This window comes from Anolis carolinensis, unplaced genomic scaffold, assembly GCF_035594765.1.
Source record: "Anolis carolinensis isolate JA03-04 unplaced genomic scaffold, rAnoCar3.1.pri scaffold_13, whole genome shotgun sequence".
Classification (NCBI taxonomy): Eukaryota; Metazoa; Chordata; class Lepidosauria; order Squamata; family Dactyloidae; genus Anolis; species Anolis carolinensis.
Genome location: NW_026943824.1, coordinates 17234339 through 17252365, shown reverse-complemented (window position 1 = coordinate 17252365; position 18027 = coordinate 17234339). Strand labels below are relative to the sequence as shown.

At 43.9% G+C, this 18027-nt stretch overlaps 1 protein-coding gene and 1 long non-coding RNA gene across 3 annotated transcripts in view; one reads left to right on the top strand and one right to left on the bottom strand.

The window, feature by feature from the left end:
- Positions 1-5317: 5317 nt before the first annotated feature.
- Positions 5318-12937, bottom strand: LOC134294200 (uncharacterized). Its single transcript, XR_010001171.1, has 2 exons — positions 9901-12937; positions 5318-9671 (listed from the first exon to the last, which is right to left on the bottom strand). It is a non-coding gene; the product is annotated as an uncharacterized LOC134294200 (long non-coding RNA).
- Positions 12938-15967: 3030 nt separating this feature from the next.
- Positions 15968-18027, top strand: part of fbxl16 (F-box and leucine rich repeat protein 16) — a 62144-nt gene continuing 60084 nt past the window's right edge. The window contains exon 1 of one of the 2 annotated variants that reach the window (XM_062964351.1): positions 15968-18027. This exon is cut by the window's right edge and continues 41 nt beyond it. The gene's annotated coding sequence lies outside the window, so the exon portion shown is untranslated. The other variant, XM_062964350.1, reaches the window with a different exon arrangement.

Here is an 18027-nt window from a genome sequence, read left to right as displayed (position 1 = left end):
CCAAAGGCCATCTAAACAATCTCATAAAACCATAGGTAAGGAAAGGGACCCTCACAGGCCATCTAGATGATCTCATAAGGCTGTAGCTAAGCAAAAAGACCTCCAAAGACCAGGTAGATATGAGCACTTGGGTGACTTCTGTGCATTCTGTGCAGATCACTTCCACGTAAGAGCTACACCTAAAGAAGATGCTTTTCTAACTTACCCCCCTGAAATAAATGAAGGCATAATAAGTCCCATAATGCTGCAATTTTGAGAGTGCAACAAATGTGGGAGCAAAGCACCCTCTAGTGACCACAGATGGGAATTACAAAAAAGGCTTATAAGTGGTTGATAAGTTTGGAATTGAGATTGGTGAGATCAGGAGTCTTGTGCTCCAAAACTATCTGTCTGAATTCGGATGTCCCAGAGTAACTTAACATGCTCATTCTCTGTAACTTTTTCCAGCGTGTGATCCCACCAGTTCTTTGTTGCAGGCGGATGGTCTTTGTGGCACAAGTTCCAATGGATCATCTGAGCAACGGTGTTATGCCTCTGCTTGTAGTCTGTCTGTGCAGTCTTCTTGCAGCAGCTGAGGATGGGATCCATCATTTCGCCTGCTTCCTTGCAGAGTCTGCACTTGAAATCTGTTGTCGCCGTTTCAGTTCTGACTTGGATGGCATTGGTTCTAGTGGTTGCAAGAATCAGAGCCTCAGTCTCCTTTTTCAAACTTCCATTTGTGAGCTACATCCAAGTTTTTCCCTTGTTAATTTTGCTCTCAGTTTTCCCAGGAACTGTCCATGGAGAGCCTTCTTTTGCCAGTTTTCTTATCTGTTCTGTATTTTTACAGTAGTCACTCTTTGTCTTTTGCACTTTAAGCAGTTTTCTACTCTGGACTTCCATCAATGTTAGTTCTTGACTGTCTTCTTCTTCTTCTTCTTCTTCTTCTTCTCTAACTTTTATTCAATTTTTTTTGCATAGTGTAATCCAGAGGTCCTCAAACTTTTTAAGTGGAGGGCTGGTTCTAGATGGTCTCATAAGACCGTAGCTAAGTAAAGAGGCCTTCAAAGACCATCTAGATGGTCTCATAAGACCATAGGTAAGGAAAGGGGCCTCCAAAGGCCATCTAGACAATCTCATAAAACCATAGGTAAGGAAAGGGACCCTCAAATACCATCTAGACGGTCTCATAGGACCATAGGTAAGGAAAGTGACCTCCAAAGGCCATCTAGATGATCTCATAAGGCCATAGCTAAGTAAAGAGACCTTCAAAGACCATCTAGATGGTCTCATAAGACCATAGGTAAGGAAAGGGGCCTCCAAAGGCCATCTAGACAATCTCATAAAACCATAGGTAAGGAAAGGGACCCTCAAATACCATCTAGACGGTCTCATAGGACCATAGGTAAGGAAAGTGACCTCCAAAAGCCATCTAGATGATCTCATAAGGCCATAGCTAAGTAAAGAGACCTTCAAAGACCATCTAGATGGTCTCATAAGACCATAGGTAAGGAAAGGGACCCTCAAATGCCATCTAGATGGTCTCATAGGACCATAGGTAAGAAAACTGACCTCTAAAAGTGATCTAGATGGTCTCATAAGGCTGTAGCTAAGTAAAGAGGCCTTCAAAGACCATCTAGATGGTCTCATAAGACCATAGGTAAGGAAAGGGGTCCCCAAAGGCCATCTAGACCAGGGGTCCCCAAACTAAGGCCCGGGGGCCGGATGCGGCCCTCCAAGGTCATTTGCCTGGCCCCTGCCCTCAGTTTTATAATATAATATTTTTATATCAGTTTTAATTATATATATATAATGATAATAATATTATCATGTTATACAATATAATACTAATAATACCATATAATAATATTAAATATATGTTATATATTACATATAATATTACAGTATAGTGGTATAGTTCAATATGATGATATATAATGCTAATATTGTGCTATGCTAATAATATAATATATTGTATGTACATACAGCTGCTCTGAGTCCCCATCGGGGTGAGAGGGGCAGGATATAAATGTAGTAAATAAATGTAGTAAATGCATAAATAAATAATTTTGGACTTAAGCTCGCCCAAAGTCTGATATGACTTGAAGGCACACAACAACAACAACAACAACAATCCTAATTAACTTGACTATCTCATTGGCTAGAAGCAGGCCCACACTTCCTATTGAAATCCTGATAGGCTTATGTTGGTTAAAATTGTTTTCATTTTTAAATATTGTATTGTTCGTTCATTGTTGTTGTTGTTTTTTGAATTACAAATAAGACATTTGCAGTTTGCATAGGAATTTGTTGGATTTTTTTTTCCAAATGATAATTCAGCCCCTCAACAGTCTGAAGAATTGTGGACCGGCCCTCTGCTTTAAATGTTTGAGGACCCCTGATCTAGACAATCTCATAAAACCATAGGTAAGGAAAGGGACCCTCAAATGCCATCTAGATGGTCTCATAGGACCATAAGTAAGGATAGTGACCTCCAAAAGCCATCTAGATGGTCTCATAAGGCCGTAGCTAAGCAAAGAGTCCTTCAAAGACCATCTAGATGATGTCATAAGACCATAGGTAACCAAAGAGACCTCCAAAGACCAGATAGACTTAGATCAGCCCTAAGTCTAAAGTTTAGGACCTTGAAGGGCCACATCTGGCCCACGGGCCTTAGTGTGGGGACCCCTGGTGTAATCAATGGAGGCAATCATGTGTTATGACAAGCAGAAATCTTTCACCACTAGAGGGAGCATGTCTCCTAATTTAGGAACTTTCCTAAAGTTATTGGCCAGGTTGACCCACCAAGAGGAATGTGATAATCCAAGGCAATGGTTCCATCCTCCTTGAGTTGCCCTGGATTATTGGGCAGGAACCAGGAATGTCAGATCTTCCGCCGCCTCAACTTCTGCGTCAAGAGGTAGAGCGATTAGGCCTCGCTCCTGCTTCCATCCATCTCATGACTAATGCTTGCATATTCATAACACGCGTCACTGTGTCTTTGAGTCACAGCAGGCTCTAAATGAAATTGCACCCTTTCAATGAGGAGATAATGTTATTTCTCTTCTCCGAAGTTGGCGGTTCTTATAATAACCGTCTCCGTCAGAGAGATGTGCCATCTAATAGCTCTTCAATCCCCAGCTTTGAAAACAACCTTCACAAAAGAATAATCTCTGGAACGGAGGGAAAGGCAGGCAGAAGTGGTCATTGAGTCTTAAAAGGATGTCACTGTGACCGGTCATCCTTCACTGCAGCAAGAAGCTGGGATCCATTTCGGTTCTTGGAGATGAACAGTTGGACATAAGTTGCCCTTTAAGTAAAAAAAAAAAACACCAGGTCTAATAAATGAGAATATATATATTAGACATGTCCAAAAAATCGTTTTGAATCGTATATCGGCATTATTTCGGATTGTTCTCGCTTTTTGATAGGCATCCTGAGACATTGTCTCACAGCGCAACCAGCAATGTAATTTGAACCTTTGTTGGCCCATTCTCTAATTGTCTCTTAATGTTTCATTAATCCCCCCCACAAATTTTAGAAACATTTAAAATCATTACGAATTTTCGGAAATATCCAAAATTTTTGGGTGAAAAAATCGGAAATATTTTCTATATCGAAGCGCCAGCGCCCCCTACTTTAGAAACGAGAATTGAAACATTTTTTTCATCGATCGGACAGAGTGATGGCATCAGGGCAGCAGACAAAACAACAAAACTACAGGCCCCCCAACCTCGAAATTTGACAACACAACCCATCATCCACGGCTCTAGGTTGATACAAAAAGAAAAGAAAAGAAAAATAAAGTCCTAATTAGAGGGAGATGAATAATTGTTTTTATCCAATTGCTGCCAGTTAGAAGGCTAAGCTCCACCCACTTGGTCTCCTAGCTACCGACTCAGCCCATGGGACAGGCAGAGTTAGGCTTCACTTAGGCCTCTTCCACAGATTATCTAATTTGCACTGGATTATATGGCAGTGTAGACTTTACTTCCCTCCAACAGACAAAAAAAAAACAATCAGAAATATTGTATATCCACAAGCTTTACAAAATAATATCCCCTGAAGGTATAAGGGAAGGTAACGGCGCTTCATGCAGTCATGCCGGCCACATGACCTTGGAGGAGTCTATGGACAATGCCGGCTCTTCGGCTTAGAAATTGAGATGAGCACCAGCCCCCAGAGCCAGACACGACTGGACTTAATGTCAGGGGAAAACCTTTACCCTTTACCTTAACTACCACCAATTCCTCAATACTTTATTTCCCAGACCACCAGACTTCGCCACAGCAACACGTGGCCAGGCGCAGCTAGTATATATATATATATATATATATATATATATATATACCATATATACTCAAGTATATAAATATAAACCGAGGCACTAATTTTACTCAAAAAAACTGGGAAAACATTGACTCAAGTATAAGCCGAGAGCGGTAAATTTCAAAAATAAAAATAGATGATACCAATAAAATTACACTAATTGAGGCATCAGTAGGTTAAATGTTTTTGGGTATTTACATAAAACCGTAAGAGTTTTTCGTAATGATTCTAAATGTTTCTAAAATGGCGGACACGCATGCACAATCGCAAAAAAAAAAAGGGGGGGAACTTGGGGGGGGGACTTTACAGGGCTCTCCCGCCCTCATTTCTTGAGCGATCCTCATCAACCCTAGCCCCCACATTTGCGTCCATTGTGGAAGCTTCTGATTGGCCGGGGAGCGGCAGCCATGTTAGGCTGCGCTAAGCTCCCATTCTAGGCAGGTTGCAGAAAAAAAATTAAAAAAAAATATTTTTAAAACTATATTAAAAAAAATTGGGGGGGGGGGGAATTAACGAAACATTAAGAGACAATTAGAGAATGGGCCAACAATGGTTCAAATTACATTGCTGGTTGCGCTGTGAGACAATGTCTTGGAATGTGTATCAAAAAGCGAGAACAATCCGAAATAATTCCGATATACGATTCAAAACGATTTTTTGGACATGTCTACCATATAGGTCCCTTCTATACTGCCATACAAAAGACAGATTATCTGCTTTGAAGTGGATTATATGGCAGTGTGTAGATTCATACAATCCAGTTCAAAGCAGATAACCATTGCTTTCCGTGGTGTTTTTATCCTTCTCTAAGTGCCTCACCAAACTGCAACTCCCAGGATCCCATTGCAGGGATTGTGGCCGTGAAAGCGGTGTCAACATGCATTAATTTTACAGTATAAATACACACATACACACCATTGCTTTCCACGTCTCTTTCCGTCGCAGCGATTTCTGATGTTGACCGCCTCTGACAGGCCGGCGCAACATTTGATCGCGAGGCAAGACTGTATCCCATAAGCTATGATATAGGTTTATTTATATCCAGCCGGCTTTCTATATATAGAGAGGATGTGTTTTGTAAGCAAAAAAGAAAGGAAAGGAAAGAGGAAAAAAGAAAGAAAGAAGGAAGGAAGGAAGGAAGGAAGGAAGGAAGGAAGGAAGGAAGGAAGGAAAGAAAGGAGGAAATGCTGGCCCAGAAGGTTTGACAAATGGCCCACATTCTGAATTGAATTTAAATAATTGGGCCATTTCTTAATAAATGGCTGTCCAAACTACTTAATTTTGCAGAATTTGATCAACAAACTTGTCTTCTTAGAAATAAAACAAGACAATGTGTCATGGAGGTTCTGTGTGCCAAGTATGGTCCAGGTCCGTCATTTGTGGGGGGCCCAATGGTCTGTGGGAGCCGAATCGGGTGAAGGTACTGTAAATCCCATCATCCTTGGTCCATCCTTCCCTAAACTGCACCAGGATGTAAAGCGTGTCTTGGAGGTTCTGTGTGCCAAGTATGGTCCAGGTCCATGTGGGGGTCGTAATGGTCTGTGGGAGACGAATTAAGTGAAGGTACTGTAAATCCCATCATCCTTGGTCCATCCTTCCCCAAACTGCATCAGGATGTAAAGTGTGTCATGGAGGTTCTGTGTGCCAAGTATGGTCCAGGTCCGTCATTCGTGGGGGTCGCAGTGGCCTGTGGGAGCCGAATCGGGTGAAGGTACTATAAATCCCATCATCCATGGTCCATCCTTCCCCAAACTGCTCCAGGATGTAAAGTGTGTCATGGAGGTTCTGTGTGCCAAGTATGGTCCAGGTCTGTGTGTGGGTTGCAATGATCTGTGGGAGACGAATCAGGTGAAGGTACTATAAATCCCATCATCCATGGTCCATCCTTCCCCAAACTGCACCAGGATGTAAAGTGTGTCTTGGAGGTTCTGTGTGCCAAGTATGGTTCAGGTCCGTCATTCGTGGGGGTCACAATGGTCTGTGGGAGCGGAATTGGGTGAAGGTACTATAAATCCCATCATCCATGGTCCATCCTCCTCCAAACTGCACCAGGGTGTAAAGTGTGTCATGGAGCTTCTGTGTGCCAAGTATGGTTCAGGTCCGCGTGGGGGTCGCAATGGTCTGTGGGAGCCAAATCGGGTGAAGGTACTGTAAATCCCATCATCCTTGGTCCATCCTTCCCTAAACTGCACCAGGATGTAAAGTGTGTCTTGGAGGTTCTGTGTGCCAAGTATGGTCCAGGTCTGTGTGTGGGTTGCAATGATCTGTGGGAGATGAGTCAGGTGAAGGTACTATAAATCCCATCATCCATGGTCCATCCTTCCCCAAACTGCACCAGGATGTAAAGTGTGTCATGGAGGTTCTGTGTGCCAAGTATGGTCCAGGTCCGTTATTCATGGGGGTCACAGTGGTCTGTGGGAGATGAGTCAGGTGAAGGTACTGTAAATCCCATCATCCATGGTCCATCCTTCCCTAAACTGCTCCAGGATGTAAAATGTGTCATGGAGGTTCTGTGTGCCAAGTATGGTCCAGGTCCGTCATTCGTGGGGGTCACAATGGTCTGTGGGAGCGGAATTGGGTGAAGGTACTATAAATCCCATCATCCATGGTCCATCCTTCCCCAAACTGCACCAGGATGTAAAGTGTGTCATGGAGGTTCTGTGTGCCAAGTATGGTCCAGGTCCGTTATTCATGGGGGTCACAGTGGTCTGTGGGAGATGAGTCAGGTGAAGGTACTGTAAATCCCATCATCCATGGTCCATCCTTCCCTAAACTGCTCCAGGATGTAAAATGTGTCATGGAGGTTCTGTGTGCCAAGTATGGTCCAGGTCCGTCATTCGTGGGGGTCACAATGGTCTGTGGGAGCGGAATTGGGTGAAGGTACTATAAATCCCATCATCCATGGTCCATCCTCCTCCAAACTACAACAGGATGTAAAGTGTGTCATGGAGCTTCTGTGTGCCAAGTATGGTTCAGGTCCGCGTGGGGGTCGCAATGGTCTGTGGGAGCCAAATCGGGTGAAGGTACTGTAAATCCCATCATCCTTGGTCCATCCTTCCCTAAACTGCACCAGGATGTAAAGTGTGTCTTGGAGGTTCTGTGTGCCAAGTATGGTCCAGGTCCGTCATTCGTGGGGGTCGCAATGGTCTGTGGGAGCCGAATCGGGTGAAGGTACTGTAAATCCCATCATCCATGGTCCATCCTTCCCCAAACTGCACCAGGATGTAAAGTGTGTCTTGGAGGTTCTGTGTGCCAAGTATGGTTCAGGTCCGTCATTCGTGGGGGTCACAATGGTCTGTGGGAGCGGAATTGGGTGAAGGTACTATAAATCCCATCATCCATGGTCCATCCTTCCCCAAACTGCTCCAGGATGTAAAGTGTGTCATGGAGGTTCTGTGTGCCAAGTATGGTCCAGGTCTGTGTGTGGGTTGCAATGATCTGTGGGAGATGAGTCAGGTGAAGGTACTATAAATCCCATCATCCATGGTCCATCCTTCCCCAAACTGCACCAGGATGTAAAGTGTGTCATGGAGGTTCTGTGTGCCAAGTATGGTCCAGGTCCGTCATTCGTGGGGGTCGCAATGGTCTGTGGGAGCCGAATCGGGTGAAGGTACTATAAATCCCATTATCCATGGTCCATCCTTCCCCAAACTGCACCAGGATGTAAAGTGTGTCTTGGAGGTTCTGTGTGCCAAGTATGGTCCAGGTCCGTTATTCATGGGGGTCACAGTGGTCTGTGGGAGATGAGTCAGGTGAAGGTACTGTAAATCCCATCATCCATGGTCCATCCTTCCCTAAACTGCTCCAGGATGTAAAATGTGTCATGGAGGTTCTGTGTGCCAAGTATGGTCCAGGTCCGTCATTCGTGGGGGTCACAATGGTCTGTGGGAGCGGAATTGGGTGAAGGTACTATAAATCCCATCATCCATGGTCCATCCTCCTCCAAACTACAACAGGATGTAAAGTGTGTCATGGAGCTTCTGTGTGCCAAGTATGGTTCAGGTCCGCGTGGGGGTCGCAATGGTCTGTGGGAGCCGAATCGGGTGAAGGTACTGTAAATCCCATCATCCTTGGTCCATCCTTCCCCAAACTGCACCAGGATGTAAAGTGTGTCTTGGAGGTTCTGTGTGCCAAGTCTGGTCCAGGTCCGTTATTCATGGGGGTCACAGTGGTCTGTGGGAGATGAGTCAGGTGAAGGTACTGTAAATCCCATCATCCATGGTCCATCCTTCCCCAAACTACAACAGGATGTAAAATGTGTCATGGAGGTTCTGTGTGCCAATTATGGTTCAGGTCCGTTATTTGTGGGGGTCGCAATGGTCTGTGGGAGCCGAATCAGGTGAAGGTACTGTAAATCCCATCATCCATGGTCCATCCTTCCCCAAACTACAACAGGATGTAAAATGTGTCATGGAGGTTCTGTGTGCCAAATATGGTTCAGGTCCGTTATTTGTGGGGGTCGCAATGGTCTGTGGGAGCCGAATCAGGTGAAGGTACTGTAAATCCCATCATCCATGGTCCATCCTTCCCCAAACTACAACAGGATGTAAAATGTGTCATGGAGGTTCTGTGTGCCAAATATGGTTCAGGTCCGTTATTTGTGGGGGTCGCAATGGTCTGTGGGAGCCGAATCAGGTGAAGGTACTGTAAATCCCATCATCCATGGTCCATCCTTCCCCAAACTACAACAGGATGTAAAATGTGTCATGGAGGTTCTGTGTGCCAAGTATGGTTCAGGTCCGTTATTTGTGGGGGTCGCAATGGTCTGTGGGAGCCGAATCAGGTGAAGGTACTGTAAATCCCATCATCCATGGTCCATCCTTCCCCAAACTACAACAGGATGTAAAAAGTGTCATGGAGGTTCTGTGTGCCAAGTATGGTTCAGGTCCGTTATTTGTGGGGGTCGCAATGGTCTGTGGGAGACGAATCAGGTGAAGGTACTATAAATCCCATCATCCTTGGTCCATCCTTCCCTAAACTGCACCAGGATGTGAAGTGTGTCTTGGAGGTTTTGTGTGCCAAGTATGGTCCAGGTCCGTTATTCGTGGGGGTCGCAATGGTCTGTGGGAGCCGAATCGGGTAGTACTGTAAATCCCATCATCCTTGGTCCACCCTCCCCCGGCTGTTAGGAATGGTGGAAGTTGAAGTACAAAACACCTGGAAGGCCCACATTGCCTGATTTAGATCAATGTATGTTTTGATGGATGGATAGATATGTAGAGACCTGCGCATGCGCACATTTAGCAAGGCAGCGCTCTTGCCCTGAGATTCCTCCTCCAATATAGTATCAAGGCTCGCGTCGCCATTTCTCCCTTGATGCTTCCGGTTGCGCTTTGGATGAACCTCCGAAACCACCTCTTGGCCTGAAATATTAAAACAAAACACAACAAACATAGAAGCAAAACACACAAACAAAAGCCAGGCGGAGCCACACTGCTGCTGCCTGCCGTTCGCCTCCCAAGCATCCCCTCCTCAAGCTGTCTATTGATTTGCAGGGAGGCTAAAAATAACTCTAAACCCTCCATCCAGAGCTATGGGGAGGAGGAGGGGGGGGGAAATGCCTCCATCCTATCGCTAGGACACCATGGTTACCGGGAGGCAGGCATTGCTAGGCGACGCCGGTTGCCGTGGCGACAGCTGGGATCCTGAGTCATCTGCAGTGCAGTCTATCTTGGGCAAGTGCTGGCCAAACCAGTGATGGATGGATGGATGGATGGATGGTTGGAACCCCCCGCTGGGAGATTTTACAGCCGCAAAATGGGATTTTGTTTTGTTTCCGGCTGCCGAGGGCAGTGGATTTGACCAGAAAGAGATATTATTGAGTGCATCTTCCATTGCAGAATCAATGTAGTTTGCAATATATATATAATAACAACAATAATAATAACAGGCCTAGTTGCAACTAACCATTAACTCAACCATAAGGAATCTGATTGCGTTTTGCAAAAGGTGTAGGGATACAGAAAGGAGATGTTATTGAGTGCATCTTCCATTGCAGAATTGATATATAACAACAACAACAATAATAATAATATATTGTAATATATATTCTATATATATTCTATATACAATAATAGTTTGTAATATATATAATAACAACAATAATGATAACAGGCCTAGTTGCAACTAGCCGTAAACTCAACCGTAAGGAATCTGATTGCGTTTTGCAAAAAGTGTAGGGATGCAAAAAGGAGATCCTATTGAGTGCACCTTCCATTGCAGAATAAATATAGTTTGCAATATATATAATAACAACAATAATAATAACAGGCCTAGTTGCAACTAGCCGTAAACTCAACCGTAAGGAACCTGGTTGCGTTTTGCAAAAGGTGTAGGGATACAGAAAGGAGATGTTATTGAGTGCATCTTCCATTGCAGAATTGATATATAACAACAACAACAACAATAATAATATATTGTAATATATATTCTATATATATTCTATATACAATAATAGTTTGTAATATATATAATAACAACAATAACGATAACAGGCCTAGTTGCAACTAGCCGTAAACTCAACCGTAAGGAATCTGATTGCGTTTTGCAAAAAGTGTAGGGATGCAAAAAGGAGATCCTATTGAGTGCATCTTCCATTGCAGAATTGATATATAACAACAACAACAATAATAATAATATATTGTAATATATATTCTATATATATTCTATATACAATAATAGTTTGTAATATATATAATAACAACAATAATGATAACAGGCCTAGTTGCAACTAGCCGTAAACTCAACCGTAAGGAATCTGATTGCGTTTTGCAAAAAGTGTAGGGATGCAAAAAGGAGATCCTATTGAGTGCACCTTCCATTGCAGAATAAATATAGTTTGCAATATATATAATAACAACAATAATAATAACAGGCCTAGTTGCAACTAGCCGTAAACTCAACCGTAAGGAACCTGGTTGCGTTTTGCAAAAGGTGTAGGGATGCAGAAAGGAGATATTACCGAGTGCATCTTCCATTGCAGAATTGATGTCCTTTGCAATATATATAATAACAACAATAATAACAGGACTTGTTGCAACTAGCCGTAAACACAACTGTAATGAACCTGATTAGCATTAGCATTGAACGGTTGTGTTGTTAAAGGGTGAAGTATGGAACCCTCCGCAGATGCAACTTAAGCAACATGCAGTTGAATTCTTGACCAAGAAGGTGTCACCCCAAAGGAGATTTCTCAGAGAATACAAGCTGTTTATGGTGATTGTGTTGATGTGAGTCCTGTGCGTCGTTGGGCGAGTAAGTTTAAAGATGTTGAAGTGGGAACATCTGACTTGCGTAACAAACAAAGAGTTGGACGTCCTGTGACAGCAACCGCTGAGTGTCACAAGCAAAAGGTTGACAGATTGATTCAGAACGATCGTCGTATCACTCAGAAAGAAATTTCAAGCATAATCGGCATTTCACAAGAACGTGTGGATCACATGATTGCTTTGCTTGGCTGTCGGAAGATTGGTGCACGATGGGTCCTGTGAGACGCCGGTTGCGGAAACAGAGTGTCGACTTCTTCCGCGATGGCTTCATTGTTGGCAGAAATGTATCCAATTGTCTGGTGATAATGTGGAAAAGCGAATAGTGGTAGCTAAAGAGCACATTCTAAGGATTATTTCTGCGTTTGATTTATTAAAATATTCCTATCCAGACCCAAGGAACGAAGGTGGAGGCATTACTTTTCGTTCAACCCTCGTATATGCATGCACACGCAATCCGGTCCAGAATGCCCAATCCATGTTGGAGATCCATGTTGAGAGAAACCGGAGACGGGAACAGGGCCCAATTCGGGAAGCCAAGGGAAAGTCGGGAGAGGGATGGAGGGAAGAAAAAGCACTGTGCAAGAGGGAGGGAGGGCTTGTTTCTATTTTGAGAGCCGTAGCCGCTCTCGTCTTCTCCTCCTCCTCCTCCTCCTTCCCCTCCACCACCAGCCCCCTCAGTATTTTGCACGCCTGCCAGATTGAGAAACCTGACCTGCCTTTTAAATAATCCAAGAGGAGGAGGAAGAGGAGGAGGAGGAGGAGGAGGCCTGGGCAAAGAAAACAGCCATCCATCCATCTCTTCCTTCCAGGCCTTTTCTCATCTGCATCCCGAGCCCCGGGGACTCTCCGCCGGTCCCAACAGCAGCTGGAAGGACCTCTTCTCTTGCGCCTCGCCGTACATTTTGGTGTCTCCGGCGTCCCCTCGACAGATGACACATGGCTTCTCCCACCCGCTGTGCCGTGGCCTGGATTCATGTGCTGCGCCCACCCCAAGTGGGGCATTTCGGGGCGAAGGAAGCAGCATGTGCCACAGAATTATCATTGAACATCACCGTGCAACGAAATTAAATGCCACCCCTAATGCACATTATATCTATAGAATGACAAAGCACCCATCCTTCCACATCCGAATGGCTATTGCACAACCTCTCCTGCCACCTAAGTGTGAAACCATACAGTTCAATATACCGTATATTAGACATGTCCAAAAAATCGTTTTGAATCGTATATCGGATTTATTTTGGATTGTTCTCACTTTTTGATACGCATTCAGAGACATTGTCTCACAGCGCAACCAGCAATGTAATTCGAACCATTGTTGGCCCATTCTCTAATTGTCACTTAATGTTTTGTTAATTTCCCCCCCCCCCCCCCCAAATTTTAATTTCCAGTGTCCTTCTTGCTTACAAATATAGCAAGGGAATTTCTAGTTTTCAAAGTATCTTTGCACAACTTGCAAGGGCATTGCAAATTTGATGAGGATAGCTCAAGAAATGAGGGCGGGAGAGCTCTGTAAAAGTCTCCCCCCCTGGGGTTCCTTTTTTTGGGCAATTGCGCATGCGCGTCTGCCATTTTAGAAACATTTAGAATCATTACGAATTTTCAGAAATATCCGAAATTTTGGGGTGAAAAAATCGTAAATACTTTCTATATCGAAGCGCCAGCGCCCCCTACTTTAGAAACGAGAATTGAAACTTTTTTTCATCGATCGGACATGCCTACCGTATATACTCGAGTATAAGCTGACCCGAATATAAGCTGAGGCACCTAATTTTACCACAAAAAACCGGGGACACTTATTAAAAAAAATTTAAAGCTTCTAGTTATTTATATCTACAACAGTGATGGCCAACCTATGACACGCGTGTCAGCACTGACACGCCTAGCCATTTTTGCTGACACGCTGCCGCATGTCTTTTGTGGCCAAATTCGGTGTAATTTGGTCCAGTGGTTTTGTTGTTTACTCCATGGGAATTATGCACATCACATTTATATATATATATATATATATATATATATATACACACACACACACATACATATACACACACACACATATACATATACATACATACACACACACACACATTATCATATTATTATTCTATTATTATTGCAGTATATTATCATATAATTACTATTATTATTACTATTATTATTATTATTATTATTATTATATTATTCATTATTCATGACTACATTGAAACTAGAATAGAGAGAAATCAGTGTGGAAACTGCAAGAGGTACCATAGATTGTTGTACATGGAAATAAGGGTAGTAAATAGTTTTTGATTTATTAAATACAGTTATATATTACAATTATACATTTGTGTTATTTAAACTATACATATTGTGAAATTATGGTTTTTTTCTCGAAGTGACACACCACCCAAGTCATGCTAGGTTTTGTGGTGAATTTTGACACACCAAGCCCAAAAGGTTGCCCATCATTGATCTACAACCTACAACATATTTGGCCCTGTTTACGAGGGACAGATTCTGTGTTCTGGGACTAGATCCCTGATGAATCACCACTTCTACGTACCTTTCTGGACTATGGGTTAAACCCTTGTTCCAGCTGAACTGCTGACCTGAAGGTTGGGTTGCTGACCTGAAGGTTGGCGGTTCAAATCTGCGAGACGGGGTGAGCTCCCATCTGTCAGCTCTAGCTTGCGGGAACATGAGAGAAGCCTCCCAGCAGGATGATAACACATCCGGGTGTCCCATGGACAACATCTCTGCAGACGGCCAATTCTCTCACACCAGAAGCGACTTGCAGTATTTCTCAATTAAAAAAATAGGATGCATGTGCTTCCACCATGATATTCAGACATCTTTTACATGTTCAAGCTGTGATTCGAACAGAGAAAGTGTCCAAATCACCACAGAAGAAAATAAGATAAATGCCCCATGCAAATCTCTTATTATATACACAGAGAACTTTATCATACAGGTAAATCACAATTGCATTTGGATAATGCCCACTGAGCATGCTGAATCTCCCTTCTGATATTTTTTTGGCACTTTCACAATTTTTTTTGGTTTTGTTTTGGTGTGTCCCCTGCTGGAAGTGTTGCCAGGTTTCCAAAATAGCACGACAGAATGGTCGAAAATCACGACTTGCAGGATTGACAGCCAGGAAGGCGCTAGTATTCGCATGTCTGCGCTCTCCTGAAATACCCAACAAAGGCATGGATTTCAGTTCGCCCAGCCATGTGTTCCTCTGCAAAATGGACACAGATTCCCTACATTTACGAGGGCTGAATGAAAAGCAATGCCTCCACCTTCGTTACTTGGGTTTGATGAGAATATTTTAATGAATCAAACACAGAAATAATCCTTAGAATGTGCTCTTTAACGACCACTATTCACTTTCCACATCATCACCAGATAATTGGATACATTTGTGCCAACGATGAAGCTGTCACGGAAGAAGTCGACACTCTGTTTCCGCAACCGGCGTCCCACAGGACCCATCCTGCACAGATCTTCCGATAGCCAAGCAAAACAATAATGTGACCCACATGTTCTTGTGAAATACTGATTATGCTTGAAATTTCTCTCCCAAACCGTGTAGGGCTTTGTAGGTGATAACCTGCAACTTGAATTGGGCTTGGAAAATAAACAGCTATTGTGGTTCAGTCTGATGATGAAGAGGGATTTGGGTTTATACAGGTCGACCAAGAAAATGTCGAAGGCTCTGAATTGTCAGAGAGGCTGCAGACTAGCAGGGAAGCTGGAGTTAGTGATAAGGGTGACCCTTCACAAGATTTAGAACATCAACAAAGTCCAGGTGGCTCTGGCAGCGAGTCAGAGGAGTCTTCCTTAGATTGAGACACAAGGTTAAGAGTTCATTGTCCCAGGCGTTCTGTGAGAATAGCTAGGAACCCAAGGTCAGATGAATGCTTTCTTAGCTTGTAAGCATGGTTAAATAGGGAAAGATTTCAGACAAAGCAATGTTGATTTTGTAAGCTTAATTCCTGCCTTGTCTCTGCTCATGGAAAAAGATTCCTGCTCTTGTTCATATCTAGATTCTGTGTTTGGGTTGTATTTTGGAGTTCACGCTACCTTGTTTTTCAGGACTGATTTGCTATATTAGAGCCTTTGAACTATTTTCTACAGAGACTTTGAACTATATTCTGCAGATTGCTGTTGCAATTGAGTTACTGCTTTCTTTGCTGCTTTTTATTGAGATTTTTGCTGTCTTTTATCAATAAACTGAAAAAAAACAAGTCTGCTGTGGTGGAGTGTGTGTTAAGAGCAAGGTGAACCAGTGCTGAGGTGCAACAACAGCAGCCAATGGCAGCTAATGCCATGATGTAGACAGACCCTTAAGAAACTCAATTGCTCTGGCTTTTATAGCTGTGTTAGGGATTCCTCTTCTTCAGAAGAGGAAGGGGAACAGGAAAGTGTTCATGAATCTGAGGGTGAGTTGGAATCTGAGGAGGAGATTTTGCAAGTACCCACATTTCAGGAAACAGAGCAGAGACGTTGTTTTGCTAGAATAGCTGCCAGAAATGCAGCTGAGTAATTAGGAACTGCCCTCGCAGCTGTGAGGGGACTCGGGGCTATAAAGCAGAAGCAGATTCAACCATCTCTTGCTGGTAACAAACTGACTCTAATGCCTAAGCCTTCCCTCCCCTTGTGCCTGCTTCAAGTCTGCATCTGGGAAACTGCTTCTAAGGATTTATTGCTGTTTCTTTGTCTGAAGTAAGATTGCTATTTGAATGAGGGTGAGTTGGAATCTGAGGAGGAGACTGGGAGGGGACTCGGGGCTATAAAGCAGAAGCAGGTGCAGCCAGCTCTTGCTGGTAACAAACTGAGTCTTCACTCCCCTTGTGCCTGCTTCGAGTCTGCATCTGGGAAACTGCTCCTAAGGATTTATTGCTGTTTCTTTGTCTGAAGTAAGACTGCTATTTGAATCTGAGGGCGAGTTGGAATCTGAGGAAGAGACTGGGAGGGGACTCAGGGCTATAAAGCAGAAGAAGATGCAGCCAGCTCTTGCTGGTAACAAACTGACTCTAATGCCTAAGCCTTCCCTCCCCTTGTGCCTGCTTCGAGTCTGCATCTGGGAAACTGCTCCTAAGGATTTATTGCTGTTTCTTTGTCTGAAGTAAGACTGCTATTTGAATCTGAGGGTGAGTTGGAATCTGAGGAGGAGACTGGGAGAGGACTCAGGGCTATAAAGCAGAAGCAGGTGCAGCCAGCTCTTGCTGGTAACGAACTGACTCTAATGCCTAAGCCTTCGCTCCCCTTGTGCCTGCTTCAAGTCTGCATCTGAGAAACTGCTCCTGGGATTTATTGCTGTTTCTTTGCCTGAACTAAGACTGCTATTTGATTTGGGAATTTATCCGAGACTAAGAACTGTGTTTACCCTAAGACTTCCTTGCTTCCTTTTGCAATATCCCACTGAGTGTGCTGTTTTTTATGTTTTGCTGAAGTAAAGCAGTAAAGTAGTTTTCATTTATTTACTTATAGTGTTTTTAAGGCTGTTCTTGAAAGACAAAACAAGAAAAGCTGCCGGGAAGGAGCACCTCGGCCTCGGAAGCCTTAGGATCGGAATGCCAATTGGTTTAAGTCCAGGCTGAGCCCCGCTTGTTGATTGGGCTATAAATAGCCTCTTGACAGCCCTATTATAAACCATACACACTAATCCTCCATCCATCATCCTTACTGCGTTTCCCTCTCCCTCCTGCTGTAGCTTGCTTATTGCCCTAATGCAATTCATCTCGGCAGGCTGTGCGGATGTATGTATAAACGTGTGTGAGCATCTCGGCTCAGAAATCATAATAATCCCTCACCAAACAATAACAATAATAATAACAAAGCAAGAGCGGGGAACGAGCAGGTCCTGGTGTTTGTTTATCCATACTGGGTGGTTGTAATCTCTTTAGGAGGAGGCGAGGCGGTACGGGACTCGTTGGCCTGCAGTCATGCATTATTGATAATAATGGCCGTGTCTCTTTAACTGGCTTGGCGCTACGACACTTGAGGGTGCGTGAGTGTACAAGGCAGCAAGCGTGTGTGGATTGGATGGATGCGTGTGAGTGTGTTTGGAGGCAGGCGGCGAGAACGAGAGCCTCTGCATTGTGCGGATAAGAGCATCCTCGTTCATTTGCTTATTATTATTATTTATCCATTCGTTCGTTCGTTCGCTCCGGCCGGGATCCGTGGCCTTTTCCACGAGGATTTCCTTTGAGCAGCGGATGCTCTGATGTGCCAAGGAGACGGAGAGCTGCAAAGGAGGAGAAGAAAGAAAAGGAAGGTGGAAGGAAGGAAGGAGCAAGGAGGAGAGGGCCATTGCTGAGCTCTCTCAAGGATCAGCATCGGGTTGTCGAAAAGCCTGTGTCACCTCGCCTTCTTTCTTGTGTTGTTTACTCCGACTCCGGGCATCCTTCCATCTTCCAGGTGCGCCTCTGGACATGACGAGGCCGTCGGCGGTGTGCGCAGA